This window comes from Manis javanica, chromosome 10 (assembly GCF_040802235.1).
Source record: "Manis javanica isolate MJ-LG chromosome 10, MJ_LKY, whole genome shotgun sequence".
NCBI lineage: Eukaryota > Metazoa > Chordata > Mammalia > Pholidota > Manidae > Manis > Manis javanica.
In genome coordinates this window covers 104,892,039-104,906,800 of record NC_133165.1, presented here as the reverse complement: position 1 = coordinate 104,906,800, position 14,762 = coordinate 104,892,039, and the positions used below count along the sequence as shown (strand labels likewise).

Sequence of the window (14,762 nt, the reverse complement as noted above, 5' to 3'; positions counted from 1 at the left end):
CTGTAAAGGTCTGTATGTGAGATAGATATGGAACCTCATAGGGAGAGTAAACAATTCACAGAGGCTTTCCCAGGCCCTCTGCTGATGAGATGTGCGATCTTGGACAAGCCTCAGTTTTCTCTTCTGTAAATTAGGGACAGTAATAGTACTTATCTCCCCAGGTTATTATGTATATTTAATCATAATGCCTATATGTCTCTAGGACTGTCAGTCATAAGTTCTTGATAAATGTTGTAGACAGACGACCATGGGAGACAATCAGTGTCATGGTTAAGAGTATGGATATTGGAACAGGATTACCTGGACACGAATCCCTGCTATGCCACTAATCCCTCTGTGGGGAGGCAGTACCTAGCCCGCAGTGTTTGTGTGATGATCAGGCGAGGTAACCAAGCAGCTCTGGCGCTTGGGTGTGTGTTCATGGCTGAGTGGTGGATGGAAGAGATCGGCAGAGGCCAAGGCAGGTCCTTCAGTTACTGCTTCAGGTACTCTGTCTCTTCAGAGATAGGGACAGATCCACCTTTGTGAGGCCTTATGCTCAGTTTCTCTTGCTCTAAGAAAAGAATGCAAGATTATGAATACAAAATTAGGCATGAAAGGGAATGGTTAGGATGAAAGGAATCACAGCAAATACAAAGTTTTACACAAGTTGTCTAGTACTGCAAACATCACAAAATTCAGAAAAATACACAGTATTTGTATTTTGTTAGTTATTTGACATCCTCTATTATAATTATTTTCCTATATTGTTTGGCTGCATATCCTTTAATAAACTCTTCATACTGACAATGATTTTGTTATATTTTCTGTAGAGAGAAAAGAAAGATACTTCAGCCTCTCTCAGTGTAATTGATCAAAAAGAATTTTTTAATATGGATATTCATTTCAATCCCACAACAAATGTCATATACAAACAATATCATGTAAGTTCTTCAGGATTGTTGTCAGATTTGAGGAAATAGCAAGTTCTCATCGTTTAAGATTTCAGGACATTTAAAGTTCTCTTGTCTAGTGACTGTTGCTAAATACTCACTGAGTTGATGGTGCCCATTAACCAGCATGTCCTTAATGTGCTTGCGGTTGTGTGTATTGGATGTTTTATATTATCTTTGCAGTTGTCAGTATTTCATGATGAATCAGTTAGAAATTCAAATCTGCTCTCAATATGTTCCTGTGATTCACTCTTTGTTAATTAGGTTATTAATCCAAAAGCCTAATTATTGTTTCTACTTAAAATATGTCTCTTCTCAGTGAATAACTGTTTTGGGTATTATCTGAAATTGATTTTGTCATTCTTGTCAGTGTCAGAATAATTTTCTTTGATTTCATTGCCTGGCTTTATTTCCTCTTATTTCACATGCCATTTTTTAATTCTATGAATTTCATCTAGACGATTTCATAAATATATTTAAAGGTGCAAAAGAGGGCACTTTCCTTATATACCCACATCAGGAATCTGGAAATGTCTCACTTGTTTTATTTAAAAGTTCTTAGAGCATCTTTCCAAATTGTGTTTAAAACAGTATTCCTACCTCAACCTTCCCTTAGCAAGACCCCAAGATGCCCTCAGGACAATGCCTCCTCTTGTAAGGAAAATGTGCTAGAGGAAAGATGGAGTGAAAAGAAATAGTGATTTCAACAGATGGCCATTAAAATATCTTAGTTTTACAAATTTTATAAAAAATAGGATCATGTGTTCTACTCACGGGCTTCACCCACTCCTCAGCTGGGTGCTCCGCACTAGGCCCGATGTCCGCCAAATGCGACGGATTTGTGGAGGGCCGCTAGACGGAGTACTTAAGAAAGCCTGTAAGCCAGAGAAAGACAAGTACCAAATGATTTTCCTCATTTGTGGAGTATAACAACAAAGCAAAACTGAAGGAATAGAAAAGCAGCAGACTCACAGACTCCAAGGAGGGACTAGCGGTTACCAAAGGGGTGGGGGTGGGGAGAGAGGGAGAAGGGGATTCAGGGGGTATTACAATTAGCACACATAATGTACGGGGGGCACGGGAAAGGCAGTATAGCACAGAGAAGACTAGTGACTCCATAGCATATTACTACGCTGATGGGCAGTGACTGCAATGGGGTGTGGGGGGGGGGCTTTATAATAGGTGAATGCAATAACCACATGTAAGACCTTCATTAGATTGTATATCAATGATACCTTAATAAAAATAATTAAGAAAGAAAAAAAGCAAGCCTCTAAGCTCCGTCCTCGTCGGAGCACCCCTTCCCTGCCTTGGCAAATTCCTGACGGCGCTCAACAAGGAGGCTGCCCTCGCGACCCTGCTGTCCACGGGCGGCTGTCGCCTTCATTGGCTCGGATTGGGCTTCTCTCTCCCACCTCGGAGGTGGAAGCCCGGGAGTAGGGGGGTGGGCCGCCTGGGGTCAGAGGTTATGCCTGGGTTCCAGGGGTGACGGAGATTCCCAGTGTCCGGGACCTCCAGCTATTCCCACGCCGCAGGCCGTCAGCCTGTGCCTTCCGCCATCCAAGTGTAAAGACGCGGCTGGGCTTGGGGCGGGGTTGGCTGGAGAACTAACCACTTGGGCCCTGGGGAAGGGCGGGGTCTAGCTCTGAGGGGCGGGGCTTTACAGTGAGCGGAGTCTATGGGGGCGTGCCGGCCTCAGGAAACTCAACAGCAAATCTTTGCTGAAGCCCTTGAGCGCCAGGCCCTGAGAAGAGCGATGAGCAAAACGCTGAAAGCCCAGTCGGGGAGACAGACAGTAAACACATGCTCACAAATGTATGATCATGTAATTACAGCTATGAGAAGAGTTGTGAAAGGATAATACAGGGGACTGTGTGAGTTTCCTGAGGCCGGGGTAGACTTCTCTCTGTAAACTTCCTAGTCAGATTAGACCCAAGTACTGGCACTGCCACTTATGAGCCGGGTGTCCTGGACAAGATGGGTGGTCAGGTTGGGCCATGGACTCTAAGGTCAAAAATGAGGTTTGACTCTAAAGCTTTGTGCAGACTAGTTCTTAGACACTTCCGTAGAGTAATCCAGAAAGGTGGGAGCCTTGGCTGCTTCTTGGTAAATGTCTTTTATTTATTTATACAACTCCATTCTATGTACTCTGTGCTATTTGTGTTCCCCCCAAATTCATATATTTCAAATCCTACTCCCCAGTGTGATGGCTCAGGGATAGGGCCTTTGAGAAGTAATTAGCTCAGGAGGGTGGAGCTGTCACAAACAGGAGTTGTGCTCTTATGAGCGAGGCCTCAGAGAGCTCCTTGCCCTTCCACCAGGTGAGGATCCCAGGAGAAGTCTGCAAATAGGACGAGGGCCCCCACCAGCCCAGGCTGGCACCCTGATCTTGGACTTCCAGCCTCCAAAATTGTGGGAAAAAAATTACTGTTGTTTATAAGCCCCCAGTCTATGGCATTTTGTTGTAGCTCCTTGAAACATCCTGCTTGGAGGTACTTTTCTGACCTCTTCCAGAACCTGAGCTGCATTGGAATACCGTGGGGGGTGCTCCCACAGCTCTCTGTGCTTCCTGCTGAGGTTCCTGTCGCACCGCCTTGTAATCTCTTGTGCGCCTTTCTCAGCAGCCCCAGGCTTCTTGAATCACGGTTGTGCTGTAGTCATCTCTTTCTGACATCCAGTGGTAGCCTTCCCGGCACAGGCAACCTCATCATCGCCCTCTTGCCCTCATCTCCACAGCGAGCCTGAGGCAGTGCTCCCTGCGCTGTGCACCGTTCTAACTTCTCTGCATATATTCATGCAGTTCAGGCATCATACTCTGGTGCCGTGTAACCACTTTATTAAAAGGTGTCAAATGAATAAATACACAAGCACAATGGAAGGAGAAAATTGCTGATTTTTTTTTCTAAGAGGTCTTGGACAGCTTCACAGAGGAGGTGACTTTGAGGTGGATTCTGAAAGCTGAGTCCAATGAGTAGGGAAGCAGGGATTTGTTGTCCCAGAGCAGCCTGGGCAGGTACGAAGGATCACATCGGGGTTCAGGGAATGGCGATTAGGTGTGACTGGATATTAATACAGGGGTGAGGATGAGGGTAGAGAGATACTAGGATTGGAACAACAGTTACTTGGATCTATAACTTCAGGAATACTTATTAAGAAGGCAGTTTTTTTGGCGTTGGTTTTGGTGTTTAACCTGCCATACGCATCAGACATCTAAAGCAGTGAGCTCTGCATCTGGGGTGGGTTGCCTGCATCCCAGACTTGTGCTATATCATCTCCAGGAGGTGTGGGAAGAAAGTATCGGAATTACTGTTCTAATTTTTTTATTTTACCAGAGTAGAAATGTTTAAAGGGGATAAAGTTTAGACAGCACTATCCAATAGAATATTTTGTGTGGATGAAGCTGTTTTATATCCTCACTTGAAATGTAGCTTGTACAACTGAGGAATTGAATTTTTGAATTTTTTAAGATTTAAATTAATTTAAATTGAAAGAGCTGCATGTGGCTATATATTGGATAGCACAGGCTTAGACTGTCCATTCATACTGTAGGAGTAATACATACATTTAAAAAATTACATAAGTATGCTTAAAAATTACATTAAAATACATAATGCATACAGAAGAAAACGTGTGCAGCTCAGGTGGCTACTGATGGCATATACAACCAAAAATGTTGGCAGACCTCTGGTTCAGAGACCAAAATTAAAATAAAGAGCAGGGACCAAAGTATTGCAAATGTGCAGTGATGGGGTAGCCCTGGGGGATTAGTCAGAGAGGTCTTAGAATTTTAAAGCCTCAAGAAGGAGAAGTTTCTTGAAGAAAGTTAAGTGTTGGGCCAAGAAGGGAGGGAGTAAAACTCACTGCTTAGATCTTACTTGTGAATGTGACAGCTTGTCCCCCAGCAGCCTGCGTCTGCCTCCTCTCCCCTCACCTGGTTATTCTTGCTCTAGCACTTTTCGGATATCGATGCCATCATCTTTGTTCACTTGCTCAATGCCTGTGTCCTCCCAGGGGCCAGACTGCAAGCTCCATGGAGACAGCACCATGCTGTTTGTTTGCTCCTGGCTGCCTGGGCCTGGCATGCAGTGATTGCTCAAAATGCACTTGCTCAATAAATGGCTGCAGGGGAGCTCACACTGGGAACAACGAGAGATCAGGCTAAACCATTATTGGGAGATGGGGAGACAGATTAGAAACGGACTGTGAAGGCCTCTCTGAGCAGTAAGTACCATGGGCCCAGTCCAACCACCCATTCAGGGGCTCAGTAGCCACTGGCTAATGGTGGGAGATCAATGCACTTTGAATCAGAGGGACCTGGCTTTGAATTCCAGTTCTGCCACTTACAGTGGTAGACCTTAGATAATTTACTCGGCTTCTCTGAGTAGTTCGTTTCCTCAAGCTGTCAAATGAGGAAAACAATACCATTTCATAGAGTTGTTATTTGGATTAAATATAATGTATATAAGTATTATATGTATATTAAGTACTAGTACATAGACTGTATATACACCAACTATGTACTCAACTGTGTACCACATAGTACAGATACTACAGGGAGCTTCTAGTCATTGTTAATGGAATGGGATAGATGACTGGAATGATAGACCATGTAAGACACAGAGTGTAAAATGGCCATGGAATGAAAGCATTGATATTCTTTGATTAAACAAATTGTTAGAACTTCAAATGTAACTAGTTACATAGAAATTTGATGTACTAAGCTATTCCTTAGAAAATATAGCGTTGCTTACTGTAAAGCAGTTTGGCTGGATGTAACCAGTGCCTTAAGAATGTTTATTCCTCATTATCCAGTAATTGTACCTCTAGGAATCTACACTTAGCAAGTAATGAGATACAAAGATTTTCTCACTGGGCCTTCCACTGATACTATTGTAATAAGGCCCTAAGAATTAAAATTTAAATAGTAAGCAACCTAATCCCCCAGCAGTGAGGGAATGTTAAGCACAGCACAGCCACGTGAAGCAGTGCCATGCAAGCTGCCAAAACCAAGTGTGTCAGAACACAAATCACAACACAGTATCACAGGAGAAAATGTTTGTGTTATAATAATAAGGGAAAAGAGTATATAACGTCCCTGTAAAATACGTTTAAAAAAAATAAGCCATTAGCTGTGATTACCTTTGGTCAGTAGGTCAGGGCACATGGGTCTTAGCTGTTCAGTGGAGCTCAGCCATCACGGCTTCAAAGGCGGCTTTCCTCCACGAGCTCCACGAGGAAACCCCTGGGGTTCACACTTGGATGCATTCTTGAGGCCAGGAGGGTCTTCTCTCAAACCTCAGTGTGACTCCTGCCCCATGAGTGGATTCGAGCAGGCTCTCGCTGAAGACAGCAGCATCGGGGAAAGTGCGCAGGAGGACTTGAGAACTAGAGAATCCAGGTTTATTCTATAGCTTGGCCACAAATAGCTGTGTGACTTCTCTGCACCTCGGTTTCATCATCTGTAAATTAGGGGGATTGGACGGAGATGATGTCTAAAGTTCTTCGGGCTTCAACATTCTCTGGTCTCTGTTTATTTAGCAAGTATTTTTTGAATACTCTGTGCCAGACACTATTCCAGATCCTGGGAATAAATAGGGTACAAGGCAAAGGGCTGTCCTCTTGCTAGGAAATTCTGTAAACTCTAATAGAGCTCTATGGGGATTTTTGACTCATCATTTCCTAAAATGAGTTGTTGAGTGTCCCTGCCTCCCCTTCAGCTCTTTTCTCCTCCCTTCAACTTTTCAAACATTTATGTTTGTATTGTCAAGATTATTCAGTAATAATATTTAACCCTTCTGTACTTTGTCTATTCTAAAAATTTTTAATCAGTAACTATTCTTCATCAAAGTAATTATTACCTTTGATTACACTTCCTTTTGTGCCAAGTTTTTCATTGCCTGAAGTTCTTAATTGCCTTTTTCTTCTTTTCTTTTCTTATGCAGTGTGCCTGTCTGATATTTTTCAATTTAAAAAGAAAACTCTTCCTCAGGGAGGTGTGGCAGTCAGGGTTGAATCAGGAAGCAGAGAGCCATCATGCATGTTATGGGAGATGGCATTTATTATAAAAGCTACACCACATTTTATCTCTAGGTCTGTCCCCACCATGTGTGGGAATCACCCCCCCAATCCCAAATTTCGCTCAAATTCCTCTGACTCATGCCTTCTACAAGACCTAGAGCCATGCTACTCAAATTGTCGCCTGCAGACCCGCATCATCAGCTTCACCTGGGAAGTTAGACCTGTAGATCTCAACCCAGCTGGCCCCACTAAATCAGATTCTGCGTTTTAGCCAGGTTCCCAGAGCACTGGTATATCCATAAAGAAGCTCTGCTCTGGGTTACGCTACCCTTTGGTGCCTGCCATTTCCTCTTGGCCTCCAGCTCATCACAATGAAGTCTCCTGTCAGAAATGACCCTAATGCCTCTAACTTTACCCTGGGGACCTCCAGAGCCAATACCCTCAATGCCTGAGAAGGCACTGATGCTGTTGTTAATAACACTAATAGATACTCTTTACTGATTACTTCCCAAGTGCCTGGTATTGGGCTAAGCATTTTATATGGATTATCTCATTTCATGCTCACAACGAGCCTCCATTACATGAGTAATATAATCATCCCCACATAATGGGTGAAAAAAATGAGGCTCAAGGAGGTGAAGTCACTTGCCCAGTCACACTGCAAGTCACTCATGCATCAAGGACTCAAATCCAAGTGTGTATGACTACAGAGTCTGTATTTTCAAAATATCAAGATGTAACGCACATGCAGGCACGTGCACATCCCATAAATGTACAGATGCCCCTCAAGCTTCTCCATGCTCCCTTCTAGGCACCAACCTTCCAAGGGTAATTTCTACCCTGACGTCCGACTGCCTGTGTTTGTACTTATGTAAGTGGGGTAACACAGGATATTCTCTTTTTTGTCGAGGAACTGCTGAGTCAGCCGCCTTGGGCTGCCGGTTTTGCAAGGGGATACATTCCCTGGCGTGGTTTTGCAAGGGGATACATTCCCTGGCGTCTTTCCTTCGACATTACGTTTGCGAGGTCCATGCCCCTTGTTGCTTGTGGTGTAGGATTGGGCTCATTGGTGTGTGACTGTACCACAGCCATTTTCCTGACCTACTCTGTTGGGCATTTGGGCGGCTTTGCTGAGTTAAGCCCTCAAGAATCCATGAATATTCCAGTACATGTCTTACGGTGAACATATGGATGGCTTGCTTTGGGTATAGTCTCAGGAGTAGAACTGCTGGGTCATGGAGTATGTGTACACCCCAGTTGCTAAACACTGAAATGGATGGACCGTCTACACTCGCATCAGATATATATGAGAGATCCGGTTGCTTTATTTTCTCACCAACTTATTTCATCTTTTGGCACATTTCATCTTTTTCATTTTAGCCATTCTGGTGGGTGTGTGGCCAAAGCCCATGTATTTCTTATACCTCATTAGTGGCTGCTAATGGTTTAGTGATCCCTAGTGGTTGCCTACCCAGCATTAATCTCCAGACCTTTCTTTCCAAGTGAGTCCTACTTTTCCTTATGTTGCCACTCCTTACCCTGGACTTCAAGGGAAGCTGGCCTTAGCCCTGGCTCTGGGCACAGGCTTTGACTTAACTGAGGGGAATACCTCTCCCCTTAGTGATGATTGGTTCAGGAATGGACAGGTGACCCGGTTCTGACCACAGATTTTTCAGGAGGTTTATCGGGAGGATTTGGGGAAAGTTTTCTTATTCTTACTCTTACAAAGGAGCCACAGGGAAAGATGATCTTGGATGGCGTTATGTCTGGATGTGATGTGGCAGCTGGCACTCCTGCCATCGGGCTACTAACTTTGGGTGATGTTCTCTGCAACATCGAGTTGAATCAAACCCCTTGGACTTCCAGTTTTTGTGAGATCATGAATACATTCCCTTTGTGAAAATAAGGGAAGCCTCATTTAAAATGGAGTCTGAAGCCCAAAGGGGTGCCCTCATGCACTTACCACCCACTGCAGCCTGGTGACCAGCAGGAAGAAGGAAGGGGAGAATGAGCCTGATGAGGGAGGACACTTTTCACAGAGGAATTTCATTCTCCTGTGTTTAAGAAAAAGGAGGATTCCTCCCTGCCCCAGCAACAGCGCGCGGACCACCGCTGCAGCCAGCGAGAAACTTCCACAGCCCTGAACTCTTGTTCTTCTCAATGACCTTTGGTTAAAACAACCCTTCCCAGTTTCCTCCAAAAACCTAATGAAAGCTGACCTTCCCTTCAGCTCTTTGAAGTTGCCTGTGGTTCCCCATAGGTTGCACGTCCCAAATTGCAATCCTCTGCTATATCTGGATAAACTCATTTTGTTGGTAAAATAACTGACAATTTTACTTTGAAGATTGACACCTTATTTAAGCCAGGTTGAGTAGAGGTTTCTATTCCTTGCATCCTAATGGGCACCACTCGCTTTAAAGCTGGTGTTCATCCAACATGTGTGGGGGGCTCCTGTGCCCAGGAAACTCTGCTCCTTTTTCCTGGAGGCTCCCTCTGGAGTGTCCCGTGAGGAAAAGCTTCTCTCTCCACCCACTGAGGGACACCACCTCCCAGAGGCCAACCGTGTATCAAAGGAAGAGCATGTGCCTCATTAGCAGACACTCCTGGAGATGGATCCTGCCTCTCCTTTGGAGTGTGACTCTCGGCAGGTGCTTCGCCACCTCGACCTTCATTTTCTTATCTGTAAGTTGGGAGCCAAGGATCCCGACTTGTCTCATGGGGTGTTTGTGAGGTTCGAAGGAGCTAGTGTAGGGGAACATTCTCATAAGTGATCAGGGCTGCAGAGAGGCCATGGCTGGCCCCCCTCATAGACCCACTCTTCCCTCAAAGCCGGTCGGCGCCAGAGCAGGCCTTGATCTGGTCTCCAGACTCCTCTGCAAAGGTGACTCAGCCTCTCCCCTCAGGGCTCATCTTAAGTTTTTCTGCCTTTTCACCAAACGTGCAGCTGTGACTGTTTCCTGGGGCTTTTCTCTCAACTCACCCATCCCCATCCCCAACCTGGCGGGGCTTCCCTGAGCCCAGCTTTGCCAGGCCTGGCATCATAATATGTTGGCCGGGGTGGGTCTTTGTTGTCTCTCTGGGCTACACACACCCTCCTGGGCTGTGGTCACTTTTGCTCATTTCTCTTGGGAGCTGCCTAGCTGCAGAGAAAGATCTTTGGAACCCTTCTCTTTTCAGCCAGCCTTTATTGAATTTCACCTCCATTTTTTTCCTCTCCAAATAGGGACATCATTTATCTTGGACTTTAAGTTGCAGAGGTCTCTAAGAGCTTTCTCTTTCCCAGCCGCGTTTGTTGACACACAGTCAATCTGCTCCTTGCCTCTGAGCCGCCCCCACCTCCCCTCAAGCAGGCCATAAAGTGTCTACAGCTGTGTCCTTGATCGTCCTGCCCTTTCTATGCCAGGGGGACGAGCTGAAATATAGCACAGCCATTACTGCTGACAAAAAGGGACAATTTTAAAACATTTTTGCTTTTCACCAGGGAAGTCAATGGCACAAAAGAAAATGCATCATTTTATTGTAAATGTTTTTTAAATGTGGGTCACTTGGCTATAATCAGCCCCAAAGGATGAAGAAGTTCAAAGCGTGAATGCAGTCACACAAATCCCCAGGTTTTTTTTTTCCCCTTTGCCTTTTAAACTAAGTGAATTGACACCAAGGGAAACAGGGAGGGGTATCTCCAACCAGCCCCCCCATCCCCCTGCAGCTCTCTCCCCTCTTCATGGCGAAGAGTGCGTGAAATAAGTTTACCAGGACGGGAGGGGTGGGTCTTTTTACTTTTTGCCTCTGTTTCAGAAAGTAGTAAGATTAGAAGGCCTGTGGCCTCGGCTTTCCGGGTGGGGTGATCTCTCGCCCTGGTGGAGGAGCTCCCCGTGTTTGCTGAGCACCTCCACGCGGGCTGCTGCCCGGGGGTGGTGTGGGGCGGCCGATGGCACCCTCGCGGCGGTCTGGAAGGTACGGTGTTGATGTGATGGTCGCTAGGATTACAGTGAAAGAGACCAGGAGGGCAGAGAATGAGACAGCAAGTTCGGGAAAGATGGGCGAAAGGGTCCCCTTGCTGCCCACCGGGGGGCAGTTCCCTCCTGTCACCGGAACTGGGCTCTGCCTCTGGGGAAGGGAGGAGGATTTGAGCGGACTGGCCATAGGAAATAAGACCAGGCTCTCCAGCGCGGCTGCAACGAGGGCGGGATCAGCCACTCCCCAGCCCCCGCTGCTTGGGTGGCACGAACCCCGGGGCCACGGAGCCCAGGGAGGCCCGGCTCTGCCGTGTGCCGGCTGCACCCCTCTCCGGGCCGCGGGGCCCCTGTCTGCGGACTCGGGCTGGCAGTGGAAGCAAGTCTGTCCCACAGCGTTTGGGGCAGCAAATGAGCGCAAACAGGGTGTGGCCCGGGCCAGCATGAGATGGCTGATGAAAATGTCTGATGAAACGGATTCACCGGGAAGTGGAGCCCGAGAGAGGAAGTCGGGGCCACACGGATGCTAGATGGTTTTCTGTGACATTCAGACTCAAAACTGCAAACGGATTCAAGGAATGCTCAGAACGCCTCGCTAGATGAGCTGCGTAGAGAACAGGCGGAGTGCATGGCCCAGGCCGCCCAGCTGAGGGTCAGGACCTGCCCGTCTGTGGCTGAGCCCCGGGCTCCGCTGCTAATGAGTCAGAGTCAGGGGACCTCACCCTCAGCCTCCTTTTCCGCTCTGTCAATTAAGGATAATAACGGTGGCTATGCCTTAAGGTTGTTGTGAAGACTAAAATGAGATCAGTCGTACGAAGCCTTAGTGTCATACAGTAAGTACTTACTACGTTTAGTCATTCTCATTATTCCTGAGAATGTAGAGGTAAGAAATGCAGATTGGCTGACGATGGCTTCTCTTCCCTCCCTTGCTTTCTTCCTGCCTGTCCGATACGTGGAAGAGGGCACTTGGTTAGCAGAATTTTCTTAAGACTCAACTGTGAGTCAGGTAGACAGTGTGGTATAATAACATAAAAAATAATTTTGGGGTCATACAGAGAGGCATGAAACCCCTGCTCCGCCAATTCCAGCTTTGTGACTTTGAACCAGTTCTTTCTCTTTCTGAGTCTCAATCTTCTCATCAGTAACAGGTCTAAGAATCCTTATCTGTTGATGTCTTAAGTGAGATAATGCTTGTAATATTTCTGCCGTCTTGAGAGTCCACCTATCTTGTGTTTTGCGTCAGAGAAAGCAACAGTGTACCTGCCATATAATAGGATACCAAAGAGGGAGGCTGGGCTTTAAAAAAATGTAAAGAGGATGTCTTGCCAATGGGTTTCAGCCCTGGGCAAGTTTGCTATGGATTCAGTGTGACCAAAGAAATGACAGTAGAATGTTCTTGGGGTGAAAGGGTTATACCCAACTTTATTTCCAGGTGGCAGGTCAGTCATTAAAATCCCGTTCACTCAGAGCGAGTCTGCACACACAGCAAGCTGGTCTCTGCCTCTGGGCCCCTCTGTCCACACAGCCGTCCCGCACAGCCATCCTCTGGGCCTCTGTCCTCGGCGCTGCCACCGCTCCAGCCTCTGCTCTCCTGCAGCCTTGCAGCCCTGCCACTGTGTGGTGCCCAGAGCACTGGGCGGAGCTCTTTATACATGTATAACAGCCATGTATTGCCCACAGGTGTGCACTGAGCCAGTCAACCACAGCCAGGTGAGAATCCTGGCACAGGAACTCTCATTTTATCCACACTCCACCCCTCCAGGATTTTCTCCTCTCAATCTGTGTGCTCTTAGTCCTCTGCAATGGTTCCTGTGCAAGGAAGCTCGAACATTGTTCTCCAGCAAAAAGTCTTGCAGACACACAGGCTGGACTCGTGGCTCTGTCTCTGACCTCTGCCTCTTTGGTCTTAATGGCTGGAACTGCTGCTCTGGTTTCAGTTGTTGCCATAGCTCCAGTAAGATCCTATTTGGCTTCCTGTCTAATTTCCTTCCATTTACTCCTGCCCATATCAAATCAACCCACATCTGGGTCCTCGTGACCCTCACAGGGCCCCTCAAACTCCTCCTGTGAGTAACAGGTCTTATTTCTTTCCGGGTTCTTGTTGCTTCAGCTACTGTACGTGTCACCTCGCATTTTGTAATCGCTGCCTCAAGGCGGGCTGCACTGTCAGGGAAGACAGCTTTCCCATCTCTGATCCCGACAGAACAATTCCATCCACCCCTAAGTCCCACAGCCACCGGCTCAGCCTGAGGATAGGGGCGGACCACAGAGTGCTCCCGGACCTGGGGAGGGGGCTGCTCCTCTCCTTGGGGAACTTTCAGCTGCTGGGTCTTCATTTTCTTTACAACCACTGGGTGTGCTTTGAGTACAGGAGGGGCCAGTGCCTCCGGCACCACCCCTTCGTCCTTCCCCAGCTCCTCCGTTTCTGGGGCTGACGGCGCCTTTCTCTCCCCTCGCCTGAGTGCCTCCTCTGCTACAGGGCCCCGCAGCAATGCCAGCTCAGTCTCCAGCGGCTCTCTTACCTTCACCTCAATGCTTCACAGCTGGTGTTCTCATGCCACCTCCGCCTGTGCTTCCCTCAGGGGTTTGTTCTTTCCTTGATGGCCTTTTCCTCCTTCAGAGCACCTGGCAGTGCTGCCGTCTCATTCTTCTTTTACCTCTTCAACGGCACCTCGCTGCCAGTGTTTTTGTGCTGCCTCCTCTCGCATCAATGCCATTTCCTTCTTCAGGGAATCCACAGAAGTTTGCAGCTCGCATTCTCCTGCCGCCATTTCTTGGGTCCTTTTCAGGAGCGTGTCCTTCTCTCCTGTAGACTTTTTTAATCCTGTGAGAAGCAGCCAACCCACAGTCCCCGCTGCCTCACGGGCACTCTGTCTCTCAAAAGACCGACTCATTATACCAGGGACCATCTTTACTGCCTCAGGTGTCACCTCCACTTGCTTCCAGTGCTGGGGTGGGGCCCAGCCCTCTAGGAGGCAAGCCACCTCTGACCACATGCCCACTGGGGGACAATCCACTGTCTCCCCATTCACAGGGGTAGCCCACTAAAGCACCCCTCCCATAGGGCAGCCTGTCTTTTTCTTTGGTCAACAATGAATCCAGCCGATGATGCCAATCGTTTTGCCAGTGGATTTCAGCCCCCGGCAAATTCGCTATGGATTCAGTGTGACCAAAGAAAATGATAACAGAATGTTCTTGGGGTGAAAGGTTATATCCAACTTTATTTCCATGGTGGCAGGTCAATCACTAAACTCTGTTCACTCAGAGTGAATCTGCATGCAGCAAGCCAATCTCTACCTCGGAGCCCCTCTGTTCACACAGCCGTCCTCTGGGCCTCTCTGCCTGCACAGCCATCCCACACAGCCGTCCTCTGGGCCCATGTTCTCAGCACTGCCACCACTCCAGCCTCTGCTCTGCTCTCCTGCAGCCTTGCAGCCGTGCCACCGTGTTGCACCCAGAACGCTGGGCAGAGCTCTTTATATAGAGTCAATAGCAATGTATTGCCCACATGTGTGCAGTGAGCTAGTCAACCAGGGCCAGGTGAGAATCCTGGCCAGAGGAACTCTCATTTTATCCACAGTCAGAAGCACGGGTAACAATCTGGAGCTGTGACTGGCGTGTCTGAAAGGGGGAAAGGGGCCAGTATGGTAGGACTTGAGCCCTTAGCCTGCGGAACCTGATGTGATCTCCAGGTAGATGGTGTCAGAACTGAGTTGAATTGTAGGACACCAGCTGATGGCAGGGAATTGCACCCTCACACACTGGTGTCAGAAGGGTTGTGAGTATGGTAGTGGTAAAGACTGTAGGAGCAACATGAGAAGAGGACTGAGTTTTTCCTGCTCATAAGCATTTTTGTGCA

At 47.4% G+C, this 14,762-nt stretch overlaps 1 protein-coding gene and 1 long non-coding RNA gene across 2 annotated transcripts in view; one reads left to right on the top strand and one right to left on the bottom strand.

The window, feature by feature from the left end:
- Positions 1-14,762, top strand: part of MTERF2 (mitochondrial transcription termination factor 2) — an 85,723-nt gene that overhangs the window by 63,844 nt on the left and 7,117 nt on the right. The window lies entirely within an intron of this gene.
- Positions 168-1,793, bottom strand: LOC140843825 (uncharacterized). Its single transcript, XR_012121786.1, has 3 exons — positions 1,707-1,793; positions 1,533-1,600; positions 168-553 (listed from the first exon to the last, which is right to left on the bottom strand). It is a non-coding gene; the product is annotated as an uncharacterized lncRNA (long non-coding RNA).